At 45.5% G+C, this 16,108-nt stretch overlaps 1 protein-coding gene and 1 long non-coding RNA gene across 7 annotated transcripts in view; one reads left to right on the forward strand and one right to left on the reverse strand.

Annotated features, from left to right (window-relative positions):
- ARHGAP24 (Rho GTPase activating protein 24) overlaps nucleotides 1–16,108 on the forward strand; it is a 183,033-nt gene that overhangs the window by 106,645 nt on the left and 60,280 nt on the right. Inside the window, exon 1 of one of the 6 annotated variants that reach the window (XM_053976157.1) lies at nucleotides 5,892–6,054. The exons of 3 other annotated variants lie outside the window; for them this stretch is intronic. The gene's annotated coding sequence lies outside the window, so the exon portion shown is untranslated. Of the gene's footprint in view, nucleotides 1–5,891; nucleotides 6,055–6,087; nucleotides 6,201–6,348; nucleotides 6,371–16,108 lie in introns of those variants that run through there. 2 more of the 6 variants (XM_053976158.1, XM_053976153.1) reach the window with 2 other exon arrangements.
- On the reverse strand, nucleotides 10,367–11,561 carry LOC128806523 (uncharacterized). Its single transcript, XR_008436850.1, has 4 exons — nucleotides 11,487–11,561; nucleotides 11,094–11,280; nucleotides 10,769–10,837; nucleotides 10,367–10,492 (listed from the first exon to the last, which is right to left on the reverse strand). It is a non-coding gene; the product is annotated as an uncharacterized LOC128806523 (long non-coding RNA).

The following is a 16,108-nucleotide window of genomic DNA, read 5'->3' on the forward strand; positions in this document are numbered from 1 at the left end:
TTTTCTGATGTTTTCTTCCAGACCTGCTATAATGTTTCTCCTATCTCCCATTCCCCTTAGGAATAGGTTCTTTGAAAAATAGCATATTTTGGCAATTTTTCTTGTGACCTAGCTCTTGGAGAGGGTTTCTCTAAGCTGCAAGGCAGAACAGCAGCCAAAAATGTAATTGGGCAAGTTAAATAGTGTGCAGCTGAGAGCCCTTTGCATGGTACAGCTGACAGAAGCTTCCATGAGAAGATCTCAGCATGATATTCAGAGTTATTTGGGCATCCCTGAGGGCTGCACAAATATAACCAATTCAAGGCCCAAATACACAAACATATGGAGAAAGACTAATTTCTTACCTATCAGCTGAACTGTATTTGGACTGCAGTGAAGTTGGAAGGAAATGGAGGAAAGCACTCTGGAAGATTTATTCTTGTGCTGGAATATGCAAAACCAGATGCTGCATCTGTATCTCAGAGGAAATAATTTCTGTGATTGTAACGTCCTCTTCGCTGTTATGGTTGTGTGTGTGACTGACTTTTCACCTGTCTATGAAATGTGTACAGCAATTTTATGCAGCAGAGTAACTGAAAGGATAATGTAGCTTTTCCTAGGGCTGTCTGGTAATGCCTATCGCTGTAATGCTGCCTTAATAATGGTGAAGGACAAGCTGACAGCTTTGCTTTCAGCAGAGATTATTTTATTGACAGCAAGAGACTTGCTGATAAACTGGAGGGCAGATCGACATCTGGACATCCTCACATTTTCTAGGTGCTTTTAACAAAGAACCCCAAGTGTTCTTGTCACACTGAATTCCCTAAGCAGTCGGGGATTTATGGATACTTCAAAGATTCCCCTCGTAGTGTTCTTCAAGTTCCTAAACTGCATAGCTGTCTTCCTCCATACCTCCTTCTTTAATATATTTGTGGTCATATTGTTAAACACATCTCATAAAACATAAGGGATATGCTCAACAGCTAAATTGACATTAGCATATGATCCTTAATGGATATTTCTGGGTGTTACTCCCATTTTGCGTGGGTGTAGCCCAGCTGGCACCTCTGAAAATGTTCCTGCCATAAAGTACTAAAAGTGAAGAGGAGGCTCAAATCCCATTTAAGCACGCACTGTGAAGAAAAGAATTTTGTTCTGAAGTCACATGAAGTATTAAAAATTATCCCAGTGTGCAAAGTTGCAGTCTCTCCAGGAATAAGGAAGAATCTTTTCAGTGGGATGTGAAGCAGATACTTCAAGCGGCAGATCCCAAACCTTAGAGGCAGAGCAGAAATCACTAAGCAGTTGGTTTTGTCAGTTAAGAAATTTAATTTATTGCTGGTCATGGTACTCGGGAAGAAAGTAAAATGTCTGGCAAAACAGCTTCCCTCACCTCAGCCAGCTGGCACAAAAGGAAAATTTGTTGAACTGTCTGGATTCAGGGAGCTGCAGTCAGGACCATGACATTTGCAGAGTTGCAAAGTTGCTGCATTTCCCATGTTGCTGTCCCTCCCCTTGTTCCCTGCCCACCTACACACACAGCTGCTCCCTGCCCAGGCGGCCCTGGTGTCCACCAGTGTCCAACAATTTGAGGAACGCAGCCCCACAGTGCTGTGGCCAGTGCTGTGCCAGCCCCTGGAACACGTGCTGTTTACAAAATACTGCTCTAAATATTCCCTGGTGCCACAGAGAACAGAATTGTGAGGCAACAGAAGGAGATTTTTTTGCCTTTTTTATGAACTGTAGGAAAGGTAGGAGGTTATTGCTAGCATAACTTTGACTGGAAGCAGTGACTTAGCTAAGCAGTGATAACTTGCATTCAGACTCTGGGGAGAGCAAGTGGACCCAGGGGCTCTGCAGGCTTGTGGCACAACTTTTTCCTGGGTTTCTTCAGTGCACTCCCAAGCCCAGTTGATTCACTTAGGTACAGTAACAGAGAGGATTAATGCTAAACCTGATTTGTAATAAAGGAATCCTACAGCACAAAGCCTTGGAATTTTGTCTCAAACAGTTAAAAAACAACGGCTGTTTCCCAGGACATCGTTCTTGCTCATGTGCTTTTGACCAAAATATGCAGTAGTCTTACAGGTTGGCTTCCAACCAATTTGATCTTGTAGTCTCTCCCACCACTTTATGGGACCACCATACTCTGATTTAGGTGGATGTTCAGAAGGAATGTTCTCAGCAGGACAGAGAGGTTTAACCTCAGCAATTCAAATGGAAAATGGTGCGTACTTGCTGTGATGTGGTTCAGCTGTCTGCAGGGCCTTGGCAGTAGCAATCTTGTTGCGAGTTCAGTAGTGAACTCTAAATCTTGGCAGCTGTGGTCCAGTATTTCCACTTGTCTTTCCATGCATGTTGTCAGCCAACATCTGACTCTTTGGAGAGTGGCTGACTGTTGAATACTCACATCACTGACTTGCTGTTAAACAGGAGAGGTGAGTCACCAACAACACTGAAAAGTTCTCAACACTCTCTTCACCTCCATCTCACCAGCACTTGCTGGGTCCTAGTCTTTGGGAACAAGAATCCAGATTGGTGCAAACACAAACGCACCACTGTCGGGGGAGGAAGAGTTGGTGTGTGAACTGTTTCAGGAGCTTGACCCCACAGATAAATGGGCCTTGACAATATCCATTTGAGGGCGTTGAGATAGCTGGATGGTTTCATTGTGAGTCTGCTCTCCCTAATCTTTGAGATCATGGGACATCAGAGAAGGGTACAAGAAGGCTAAACTCACCTGCATATACAGGAAGAGCTTAACAGAGGATCCAGGAGATTACAGGCTCATCAGTGATACTTCAGTTCCTGGGAAAGTTACCAAAGGAATCCTCCTAGGAGCTATCACATGAAGCAGGGGATTGGGAAAAGCCAGGATGGATTCACCAAGGGCAAGTTGTGCTTGACAGAGCCGATCACCTTCTACAGCAAAGGAACTGCTCGGTCCAAGCGGGGCGGGCGGTGGACATTGCTTGCCTGGATTTCTGCAGGGATTTCCATTTGGTTTCCCACAGCCTCCTCCTGGACAAACAGACACATTATGGTCAAGACAAGTGGTCCCTGCAGTGGGTGGGAAACTGGCTGGCAGGAAGCACCCAGGGGGTGCCACTAAACAGCTCCTCTTCAGGCTGGTGACCTGTCACAAGTGGGGTTCAGCAAGGATCGATATTGGGCCCAGAACTGTTTAATATCCTCACAAGTGATCTGTGTGATGGGACCAAGTGCACCCTGGTGAGCTTTGCCAATGATTCCAAACCGAGTGGGAAGGGGACACTTCAGAAGGGAGACCCACCCTGTGGAAGGGGAAGATAGAAGCCTGGATAGGCTGGAAGAGTGGGCTGCCTGAAACTTATGAAGCTCAACAAAGCCAAATGTAAGGTCTTGTACCTTGGAAAAAAACATAATCCAGGGGTGCAGCACAGGCTGTGTATGATCTGCCTGGTGGGAAGCAGCTGTGTGGAAAGGGCCCAAGGGATCCTGGTGGACAACAAGGTCTGCATGAACAAACAGTGTGGCAAAGATCCAGCGGGATGGTGGGATGCACCAACAGGGGCCCCACCAGCAGAGATAAAGGTTTGTTATCCAGTTCTAATCATTGCTTGTCAGGCCACACCTGGAATACTGTGTTCAGTTTTGGTCCCCACAATACAAAAATGCGTAGACAAGCTGGAGGAGGTCCAGAGAAGGGCCACAAAGATGATCAAAGGACTGCCATATGAGGAAAGGCTGAGAGAGATGGGTTTGTTCAGCACTGAGAAAAGAAGGTGTAAGGGAGGGAAGCCTTATATCACCATGTTCCAGTATTTAAAGAGTGCCTATAAAGACGGAGACTCCTTTTTACAAGGAGTTGCATGGAAAAGGTATGGAGTAATGGTCACATGTTATTCCTGGGGAGATTCCAATTTCTGTGATCATTCCATGAACTCACTGGAGGAGAAGCAGCTCCAGAAAGCAGGCTGCTCAGACCTGGGGGACGGATGTCTGGAACTCTCTCATTGCCCTTCCAACTGGGTAGAATTGTGAATTACTCAGAAAAACAATGTTGAGTGTGATACTTGCTCAACATGACTGCAAGAGGCTGTGACCTAGGACTGTGTTCATAGTAACAGCAGTGTTCCCATGGATTTTGGTAGGGAAGGAACTGCTTTGTAACTGGAATATGATGTATTAGGAGGGGGACTATTTCTCTCCTGTGGTGACTTCACTGGGTGCAGCTGGTCCTCAAACGTGTTTTGAAGTAGTTTCTCATTAGGATCAACTCATGGGAAGTAACAGATGGTGAAGTGAGACTAAATTAGTGAGAACGTTGTGCTCGGTTAATGCTCTTTCTCTCTATAAATAATAGCTGGGGAGTGGAGCAGGAATGAAGACACTTATGTTTGTGGCTACCTCTGCTGCTATGTAGATGTTATATGATGCCTTCCAGCATGTTTGGTCAGCACTAGAAAAGAGTAGAAAGAATTTGCCAGCCCCTTTGCGAGTGCAAAAATATTGTAATTCTGCTGCAGAACAAATAAAATCTAAGGAATGCTCAAAGACTTAGGAGGGGAAACAAGTGTGGGAGACAATTTTACATTAACAATCAACTTCTTCATATGCAGGTGAAACAAAACCCAGCGTCTCTCCTCTGATATTCCCAGTAAGTCTCCAGTTTTTTTACTGTTTACTGTTTACTTCTATCCTAAAATCTTCCTTTGAAATATATTTGAGTATTTGAGTAAGACTTAACTTGCTGTGGTTCAGACATCCTGGCTTGTTGTCAGGCACACTTCACGGCTGGAGCAACCACCAGGAGAATCACTTTTAGAATGCCAGGAGTGGCTACTGCCAGCCATCACCTGCCCCTTCCCATTTCTTTGTGTGACACAGTGTGAAATGGCAGACTGGAAGTTTTGCATTCAAATCTGCATCTGACATCCCAGCTCAGATATTGGTAGCAGCTCTGGCATCTTTGTCTTGAATGACATCTTCTGCAACTTAGGTCTTCAGTGATTTTTTTTTTTTTTCAGGACACAGCAAAGAAAAGCTTTGCAAAAAATAATTCCTCCTGAGAATTTTTTTCTGGACTTGTCAGCCTGTGCCATAAACTTTCCTTATGGGCCATTTTGTAGACTTTTTTGCAGACCTTACTCAGTACCCCACAGGACATACGCTTCTGTTAGTGATTTTCTTGAGGTGTTGGCCAGGATGAAATACTTTTGCTTCCCTTGCTAGTCCTAACTCCTCAGTGGAAGCAGGTGCTTATACTATTATAAAGAACACAAACCCTAAGCGTGAAACTTTGATTTGCAGGAGGACATACGGATCTCTGAACAGCTCAGAGACTAAGGAGATATACTTCCTCCAGGGATCTTTTATCATAAAAGCAGCTTAAGTGACTCACTCTTTCCCGAGGATATTCTTAAAACAAACGCACTCAGTTTGTCTTTTAGTGGTCAGAAAGAAGATTTATTTTGTGCCGTCTTTCAAAAAGAAAAGACATATTTTGAAAAAAGTCAGTGGCCGTATTTCCAAGAGGATTTGGGCTGTAATAGAGGTCTGTACGGCTCACTAATGCATGGGCTGACTGGCACCATCTTCACTCAAGCAAGTGCTCCAGCGAAAAATTCGGTGCTATTTTTAGTCCCTTACAACAAACTGCTTGATTGTAAGGCCTGGGGAACCGTGACACCGTGATCCTGAGGGGTCTGCTGGAAAAGGCAGAAGGACGAGGCACGGCAGCGTGCTTGGCTACGCCGGGGAACTCCGGCTGATGCACAGAGGAGCACGCCAGGAGCAGGTATTTTATATCATCTCCTAAGCCTTGGTCTGCCCACGAAATGAAGCTGCTGGCCAGCGTCAGGGCATGAAAGCGTTAGCTGGCTGGCTCTATCTGCTCCTGCCCTTAAAGATTTCATTCCATAAATTCCTGTCCTGACCGTCAGCTTTTAAGTCGTCTCCTCTCGTTTCCTAGCCTTTTCTGGGATTTTGCAGGATCTTTAGGCAAGTTAGCAAATGGCAGTAGCGGGAGAGAGATAAGTTTCCCAAGCGGAAGGCGTCGTGCTCCGGTGGAAGCCCCGCCGTGGCAGTGCCTGGGTGAGTAGCCGGGAACAAGCAGGAGCTGCAGCAGGCCGGGGGTCGGTCCGAGCGGCCGGAGGGGCTGGAGCGGTGCCCGGGCCGTGTCCGAGTGCGAGCGGCCCCCGGCCCGCCGGACCCCGCCTCGGCCGCGGCGCTCCCGGCAGGTCGGTCACCGGCGAGGGCAGCCAGTCCCGGGGGGGTTCAGGGGCTGCTCCCGGGCGCGGTGGTCGCCATTCCTGGGCGGTGGAGTCACGGGCGGGACGGGCGCCAGGGGCGGGCAGGGCGCGCCCGGCCGCGGCTGCCGCGGCTCCCCGGGCTCGGCCGCCGGTGCCAGGTGAGCGCCGGGAGGCTCCGCAGCGCTGCTGCCCCGGCGGGACGGCAGCACTGCCGGCGGGATGGGCCGCCCGATCCCGGCTGCATCCCGCCTGCCTCCTGCCCGGTTCCAGGAGCTGGTGCTGTGTCACAGCCTCTGCCAGCGTGCCTTAAGAACGAGGATCCCGGCCTGCTGGGGACGCGGTGCTGGAGCGGCAGCGGGGCTCGGCAGGGCGAGTTGTGATTGTGTAAAGTGCCGCGGGGAGCGGGGCAGTGCTTTGCTGTCTTGCGTTTGCGCCCTTTTGTTTCAGCTCGGCTGTGCAGCGCTTGTGAATTCCTTGCTTCAGAGTCAGATCCCGGCTTCGGAGTGAGCGTTGATGCAGTTTAGCTGCATTGCTTTGTTTTAAAATAACTACATGTGTTTCACCCTTAATGATACCATTATCTTAAAATAGCTCGATGTGCTGCCTCCCTTGAGTTACTTGGTAGAAAAAAACAAGGAAGGGGAGCTGCTGAATTCCCACGAACTTTGTGCTCATAGATCCTGCTAGGCTTTCAGCATGCTGAGCTGCTGTAGCAGCCTTCTCCGTGTACTAGAAATGTGCATTACCAAACTGCTCTCTGCTGCTGGGGTCACATTTTCTGCCCTAGCTGTGCTTAAGGTACATTGGAGAGGACAGGTGGAGTGGCACTTCCGTAATGGGGGTTTTAGTGTACTCCTCTTAGATCTGTGCAGCTGTGTATTAACAGTGCAGATGGTGCAAGCAGAGTAGCTATAGCACGTGTTGGCTTACTTGTGCATTAAATCAGTTCATATAATTAGATGATAATCAGTCATGCTCATGTGAGATGAAATAGTTAATGTTTTGGTGCTTCTCTAAAAAAAAAAATTCAAATACCCTGTTTTGTTCTCACTGGTTCTGGCCAATCCAGATTGTTATCTTCCAGAAATAGTCTTCATCACTAGTTGCCAGTTTCAGCACTAGTTACTAAAACAAAGGCAAGTAGAATGAAAAGTCAATTACTCCATGGCCTGAATTCAGTAAACTGCGTCTGCATGGTTTAGAACTTGTTATACTTTCAGAGGAATTAAGATGAATTATTTGTGTTTTCTTTTGGCAAAAAGTAGAGGTGGATGAGATTTTATTAAAACTTCAGTGACAGATGTTTTAGTGTTAGGGCACTTCTCTGGGACATGCTGTACATGTCAGCGTAGATGAAAGCTCTGTGTTTGCTTATGGTGATCAAATGCACAAATTTTACCAAACTGCTGGAAAGGCTGACTGGGTATTTCTTAATCAGTGCTGTGTCTTTCCATCTACTCGTCCTGTTATCCCGAGTGTTTCAAGGGTACGTACCACACAACCCACTTCTAGAAATACTCACTGTCAAGTTGTAGTGTTTGTGTTTGCACAGAGGATACTTGTGCACAGTACAGCCCTGACACCTTTTAGGTGAGCAGTGCAGCTTGTGTCTGGTACATGCTGGAATCAGCCTGGCGCAGGGGACGACACTCTGTGTGACTGACTGCATTGCCTGATTTTGATACTCTGGTACCTCTGTACTGGAAAGACGCGTGGCCCTCAAAAGACAAACTCCATTACTTCAGGGGTACTGCCCTTCTCAGCTGCCTACAGATGCTGTCCATACCCTGCCTGAGGACAGCTCAAAGTAGCAGCAGTTCAGTTGGTGTTTGGTAGTGTGACTATGAGAGGTAAAGGGATGCAATGCTTCTGAGAACTGTTAAGAAGTGAGTATGTGTTTTCACAATATTTGGATATAAAACCCGTCTTTGCCCTCACACCCTTAAGCCTTTTAGTTAGGTGAGTGGGTGAGATGCTGTGCTGCTGGTCACACCACATGCCCTGAGCACAGGAGAAAGTGGCCCTGCAGGGTGTGCTGGAACACCCTGATTTTGGAGCTGCTCATGGATAGAGCTCCCTTCCTGTGCTCTGCAGGATGACCTGCTGCTGCCACTGGGCTTCTCTTTCCTAAATGGGGTTACACTTGTACTTCAGTGTTTGTGCAAGTTCTGAGACAGGTCAGAACTCTCATTTGAAGGAGGTGAAGTATCTTTCTGGCTTTATTGTACCAGTTGGGAAGTGATGGATTGCACATAAGCTCTGCACCTGATATCTCTTGCAGGCTGTAAATCCAAGTGATGCATCTCAAAAGCAAACTGTAAAGTCCAGACTGACATTGTCATTTAAATGTCCATTCAGAGAAATACTGGTTTCTGAGCTATGGCTAAAGATGAGCAGGTGTCAGATTCCTTCTCATGTCCTCTGAATGTAGCGCAGTAAGTCACAATTATCTCATCTATTTTAAAACAGCTTTCTGGGTTTTTTTGATTTTTTATCCCCTGATCTTTGTTAGCTAATTCAAGAAGAAGTGGCTTATAAATTAAACATCATTTTCTAATGAATCCCAGCTCATCCCTCTTAAGCCAAGTCTAATACAAAACCAAACTCATTTTAATCATTAAATTAAGTCATTGACTTTTTTGTCTGTGAATGTCAGATGGTAGCAGATTCCTGAAGTACTTAACCTGAACATTATCCATAGACTGCAGCTCCCTCTTTTTTTCAATATACAGTTATGAAATATGTTAATACCATGCATGTGAAAAGTTGCAAGTTCTCAGCATTCATTCCTGCTGACAGAGGAGCAGTTAGAACCTTCTCTTGGCAACACATTTTGTGAATAATGTGGGGGTTTTATTTAGTGATGAAAGTAAGTGTCAGACTTCCAAAATGACCCAGAACATGTCGAGGTCATTTAGGTTGTCACAAGAGCTGCTCTGTCTATGATGCCTGTGAAACCTTCCCCTTTTCCAGGTATGCAGCTAGATCTGGACCAGTGCACTTTTCAGCCCATCAGGCAGCAGGGTAAAGAGGGAGCCTTGTACACAAAACTAAAAAAGTCCAGTTTCTGTGGATGAGAAAGGTGTCAGAGAATACCTGAACTTTACACTTTAGACTCAGCCATAAATAAAAATGGGGTAGCTAGTAGCAGCAAAGAATGTTTGTGAAAAATAAGCATCGTATGTTTAGAGATAGCATGGGCTAGAATAGAATAGAAATAGAAGAGAATTTTTCATTTGGAAGGGACCTAGAAATGCTCATTCAGTCCAAGTGCCTGACCACTTCACTTGATCAAAGTTAAAGTGTGTTACTAAGGGCATTGTCCAAATGCATCAGTCTTGGGGCAACAACCACGTGTCTGGGAAGCCTATTCTAGTGTTTAACCATCCTCTGAGTAAAGAAATGCTTTCTAATGTCCAGTCTAAATGTCCCCTAGTGCAGCTTTGAACCATTCTCATGCAGGAAAATACAGGTAATGCTCAGCAGTCTATGTGCTAAGAGTGTAACCTGAAAATGTGTGGAAGAGCTAACAACATCCAGCAGTTGTTTCAGCTTCCTTGTTTGCAGTCTGCTTCAGGCTTCACTTGGTTTCCTTTATTCTCCCCCGGGGATATCTCCATTGCAAATGTGTTGGACTTGTAATGAGGAAGCACTAGGTTTCCAATGCTAAGTGAACAAACCTCTAAAATGTTTCCTCTAACAGTAAGAATTCACCATGCTTGTCTGTGGATTTTAAATTTCAGCCAGTTAGGGAGCCAATTAATGGTGCTGTGTTACCAGAGGAGTGTATTTTGGCACCATTTGTTCATGTGCCCCCATGGCCTGCCATTGAGGTCTTTGTTTCAGTATAAAAGGAGGATTAGTGGCTTTGGACATCTCTGTTACTGCATGCTACTAACGTGAAAACTAATAAAATGATAGGTTGAAGGTGTAAAATATAGGCCCAGAATTACTTAAAATATGGGAGAGATGGCGATACAATTGAAGCTTGCAATAAATGGGCAAAGAGAAAATGGAAAAATCTATCCTTATTTAAAGTGGTGTGTGCAATATATTTATTTAGGCACTCAGAATCAGGAGAGATGTGGCTGATTCAAATGAGAAATGTGTTCTAAGGAAATACTTTCTTCATTTAAATTTAATTTGAGGAGGTTTGAAAGTAGAATTCATTCTTGTGGAATTAGATTATGCCCTGGTTGTTGTATTTCCCTCTTCCACATCATCTTGTCTCTCTCATTTCCACAAATAGCTTTTTCATCTTGGTTGCCACTGGCAAAAGCCTGTAAGTAGGATTTTTGGACAGATATGAGTGAATCAGAAATACTGTGGTTGGAAGTTTCACAGTCATTAGAAGGAGGCGCCAGAGTGACAGAAGGTCACTTGGTTAAATTTAAGCAAACTATGAGTTTTGGGGTTTTTTTCAGGAACAGGATGACAATGGTGAGGAGATAGTGCCGGCAAGCAACCTCAGTGCTGAATCACAGTATCATCTGCCTTTCTGCAGCCTATGGAAGCTGCACCTCACGTGTTCTTCCTTCAGAAATCAGGGTGCGTACCTTACCCAGATCACCAGTACTGGCAGGAATGAATCTTGGGCCACAACCAGTGCATTGAAGTACTGACATCTGAGAGGAAGAAATGAACATATTTCTTTGTCTTTCTTCTTACCTTTTTTTCCTGCCTCCGAAAGATGGGAGATAGACTGGGAAAGGCAGATCTCGTTTTGCCTTTCCCCTGGGGTACTCTAGTAATGGCAGAGCCTGTGTCTTTGTGGCTGGGAGAGGTGATGGATAGGATGCTGCCTAAGAGCAGAAGAAGCTGATGAAAGCAGTGGAGCAATAGAAAGAAGATGCTGAGATCCTTTACCAAAGAAGTTCTTACCTTACGCAGTCCTTGTCTGGTCCTAAAAGGATGTGAGGCCACTGGTGGGATCTGTCTGCTTTATGAAGGGCTTTGAATGCCCTGAACAGTGTGATGTTCATCAGGCAAAACAGGAAAGGCAGCTGTACAAGTGCATCAGCCTTACTCCTGTACTTCTTCCCAGCCTTACAAAACCTGACCTAACGCCCTGAGGTTCACACGTGGAATAGAGAGGACTCTTAGGGGAAAGAAACAAATACTGTGGGGGTTTGGGGCAGAGAAGATGACAAATTGCCTACACTTTGGTAACCTTAAGGGCAACTAAGTGAACTGTCAGAAGCATTTTGTGGGCCAGCTTTCCAAAAGGAGTACAACTGTGCAGTGCCCAGGCTCTCCTGGGAGGGTCATCCTCACCTGCCAGCCCTCCCTCTCTTAAGGTGATCAAGTAGTGGTCCCAGCTGCATTTGAATCCTTCTGCTTAGCAAAAGGATACCGAGGCAGCAGTGGGTACTTGAGAAATGGTGCAGACACTGCTGTGTAATTATTACATCAAGGCCTCTGAGGTATGTGCCCTGATCCGTGACTTGACTTGTGATGCTGGCTGGTCCGGCTGGCAGCTGGCACGTTGTTAAGTCGGGGCATGGGATCTTGCTTTAGTGTGAAATCCCCTGGGGGCAAAATCTACAGCTAACCCAGCAGATTGCCGTGGTAGAAGCAGCAGCCTGTCCCCTGCCCTTGCACACATCCCCTGCCCCTGTGTGCCTTGTTGTTTGCTCCCCTGCAGCTCGGGAGATCCTGTCCTTCGCCCCTGTAAGAACCGAGGCACTGGCAGCTTTCAGCTTCTCTAGTGAAAGGAGCTGATTTCTGCTTTTAACACCAAAACTGAAGGGAGGCTTTTACTTAAAGATAGCAATAGGTAGTAGTGAGAGACGTTTCTGCTTCTCCTTGTGTGGGCGCTCACTCTGTCTTTTTAAAGCAGATAATAAACCAACTTTTATACTTAGTGGTTTCTAACAGTTATCACTGATTGCAAATCACCTTATTTATCTATTTAGATTCCTTCCAGTTCACCAAGTAGCATGTGAAATTACTGAGTTTCTGATGAGTGTCCTGTAAAATCTCAGTTAAGGTATGGTGGGACAGCATGCTGTAGTTATTTAAATGACAACTTTTTTTCTTTAAATGGAATACTTATTTGACATACTTCACTTCAGGTATGACCTTTGTGTCTCTGCTGGTGCATTTTCTGAGTTTATGACTCACTCCACATTCCTATAAAGCCTTTCACTGGGTGTTCTTAGAGTCTTTACAAGATATAATTAACTGACATACTGTGTCTCCCCGGTGAGGTCAGTAAATATTCTTAATTGCTTTTTGCAGAAAGAGGAAAATATGATAGAGAAATTTTAAAGGAATTCACCAGTGCTGGGTGAAAAGCTACTGAAGAGGCAGCAGTGGAGGCTGTGATTCCTGAACCCTCTTCAGTGTGCACCATTTCTCTTTCTTACATAAGCATGCATAGGAACGATGTAACCCAGTAGAGTGAGGCAAGATGTAGGTCAGGTTTCTTTTGTCAGTATATCTTCTGCTTTTTGACCTGTAAGTTGCTGAAAGCAACAAAAGCCTATGGATGAGGGAGCCTTTTCAGAGCTAGTTAAAAAAGCAACAAGCAACCCCTGAAAGCCTCAGTTCTCTCTAAAGAGTTATTTTTAGGAAGCTAAATCAAAGAAGAGTCCCCTGGGTGGGTGGTGGGGGGGGGGGGGTCTGTACACAAAGTTTCTGTCTGGCTGCCTTTGGATAGCTTAAAGTTTTAATGCACTTTGTGCCTGGTGAAAACAGAGACCAGACTGAACAGGCTGTCGGGGGCAGACCCTTCTTCAAGGCTGCTGGTGCCAGGCCTGGTCACTGGAGGTTTTGGGAAGAGGGAATGTACAGTGTTAAGATGACTTTCAGCCCCATTTTGATCAAAAGATACTCACTCTATCCTGAGTTAAAGGGGAAACAGATTTCCACAGTGGTGTTGTTGGTTACTTTATCAGAAAAATGGCAGCAGACAGAAGCTTGAGCAGAAATTACCATATGTACTGATAATGATATAAATGTGATGCCTAGTTTTAAGGACCACCAATGAAGGAAGCTTAACAGGGCATCATTGTCCTTCCACAGCTGTGTAAAAAAGCTGTGTCTGTCCCTTCAACCGTGCTCCACACCACGTGGAAGTTCTTTTTTACCCTTGAGTACCTGGTGGTTTATTTTTCCTGTAAATAGAATGGCTCTAATGACAAGGTTGGAAAGACTTTGAGGCTTTGTTCTGCGTTTGAACATCCTGAATGCAAAGGCAAGAGGGGACAGCACAAGAACCAATGTCAGAGTGGCAGTGCAGAAGTGCCAGGGGAAGACAGTCCTTGCTGCTGGTGCTCTGAAACACTTCACTAGGAGCTGAAGCACTACTGGCTTTTTACAAAGCAGGCTCTTGACTGTGAAAGTTGCAAAGAATCAGCTGGGACAAGGAAGGCAAAACCTTCATTTCCTGAAGCCCTTGGCACTTTCTTTTACCCAGCACATGTTAAATAGATATAGTAATAAATGCAGTCATGCAACAACAAATTGGATGAGCTGATTTAGGTGAAATGAGAATTGATGAGGAGTTAACTCTAAATTATTACTGCTTTGACATTTGCAGCTCACATATTTTTCCCCTAGAAAATAAATCACCTTTTTTCTACAGGGACACTAGAAAGAAGGCTTGGACACAATTTGTTTTTATTTCAGCTCAGCAGATCAGGAATAAAAGTACGTCCCTGTCATGAGAGCTGCTTCGCCCCAAGAAAGCCTCCTTAAGGGAGGGAAGGCAGGAGACACTAGAGATTCCTGTGGCCTTGAACTGTGCTGGCACAGGATAGTTGTTGAAACAGCAGTTATCACTTAGAATTGTTTGGAATTCTTGCCTAGAGACTTCAACAGAATTACCAACTGATAATTCCGGCTGATAGCGAAGAATTGTGATAGGTCAGGGGGTGACTTAAACCAATCTAAAACCAAGAGCAGGTGCTGGTGACACTAATTGGAACCCACAGGAAAGCAGGGACAAAATGAAGAGGGGCAGGCCCACTATCTGCTGTGTAAATACTGGGAAGCACTTTATTAGCAAACAAACCATCCCAGTCAGCCAGCTGAACTGAAGGAGGCTGCAGTGGGGAGTGTATCACCTATGGCATGGGAGGAGACTGCAAGGTGAAGCTTTAATCCCATTGTTTGACAGGACATAGATTTGGTGGGTGGTGTTCTGTATAAGAAATTGGTGTGGTGATTCTGCACTAAGGACACTTACCTCCTGTGGTTATTGCTGTTAAATTTGGAATGTGAGAGTGATTTGGTTGTTGAATTGAAACTTAGGCAGCAGAAGTGACTTGGTGCTTGCTGTGACTGCATCCGTAGCTGTCTGATGATGCAGCAAACCCAAACGAGCCCTGCTGCAACCAGGCATTGGGAGCTATGGCCCCACACCTGGCCGTGCCTCTGCTGGGTGTCAGGCCTATAGGAAATCAGTGTTAGCAAGCTAAATGCCTCAGTGCTTGTCAGCCAATTCCAGGTGTACTCCAGAAAGTTTGAAATTTCCTTTTGTGTGACAGCAAGAAATTGGTAATACAGGCAGGGGACCTACATGTAAGAACTCTTCCAGCTTGGAAAAGATTGGGGTTTTTTGGGTGGGAAAGTCCCACAAACCCTCCTGCTGCTTATCCCTTTTTCCTGTGGTCTGCCTGTGTTGTGGCTGCTGTATTGCAGATGGAACCAATGTTTCTCTTGCATCTTATTATGAACTAGTGGAAGTGTGTTCAGTTAAACAGCCAGGAACCAGGGTCAGGACAGAGTGGACCTGACCTTTATTTTTGATGGCCTGTCTTTAGAGTTCCCAGTGGTGAGTACCTACATAAGGATAAGAATAATTACTTTTTTTCCTTTATCTCTAACTAATATGGCTAAAGCCATAATCTAACAGCCAAAGACAGTCTGGATCAGGAAGGGCTTCTTGGCTGTAAGCAGGCAAGATGCAGGACTGCTTAGCTGATTAATTATTGGGTCAGGAAGAGGAAATGCTAAGATGTCACTGTTTAAAAGCTTTATAGTGCTTTGTTAGCTTCCAGTTCGGGGAGTACTTACAGGCTTGAGAATAAAAATGTAGCTTTAGTCTAAAAAATGTCATTTACTGAATAAGACCCTGTTGGTGGTAGGTACCTGAGCATTTTCAGTATTGAGATCCAAGCATTGCAAAACCAGATGATAGGGATGTTCATTTTCTGTAATCTGTAGGGTTGACCTCAGTGTTACGATAACAAAATCATTGCTTTGTTGTCCATCCCTTCTGTTACTTGCTCCCGTGGGTTTTCTACCTATTTCATCTACTTCTGCAGCTACCAGCTCATAATAGATCAGTATTTTGGCTAATTCTGAGCACACTGTATATATTCAGAGCACTCAAAATAGTCTCCCAGTGCAGCTGAAACCACACTGTGGTCTGAATTGCATGACTAAAGGGAAAGAATCCCCTTAGATTCATTGCTTGACACTTAATATCCAGAGAAGATGGTGGTTGTGTACTCATATACCATAAAAGAAGTAAGTATATTTAAACCTGTGGAATTAAGTAATTTGCCATCCCCTCTTGCAGGCCACTTTTACATCTGGCAAATCAAAGCTGCCGTTTGTAAAGTGGGATTTAAAAAAGCCTCAGACAGCAGCCCCAAAGGAAAGGCTGCTCTCCTGTGGCTGGCAGCCAGCTGCCTGGGAGGCAGCTCCATCCCACTCCCCCTGCCCATTTCCAGGGCACGGGGCTGTCTGCAGCTCCACGCTGCTGCAGACACCAGAGGCATTAACAAGAAATGGCTCTTCCGCGTAGAAACCGCTGTGGCAGCGTAATCTTTGTCCGGGGCTGTTCAGGCAGCAGTCTGAGCTGCCCTAATGGGAATAAAACATACATTGGAGCAGTGCTGGAGAGCTGCACGGATATGGTCTGTTGATAGCTGAAGGTGGGGCTG

The sequence above is a fragment of the Vidua macroura genome, chromosome 4 (genome assembly GCF_024509145.1).
Source record: "Vidua macroura isolate BioBank_ID:100142 chromosome 4, ASM2450914v1, whole genome shotgun sequence".
NCBI lineage: Eukaryota > Metazoa > Chordata > Aves > Passeriformes > Viduidae > Vidua > Vidua macroura.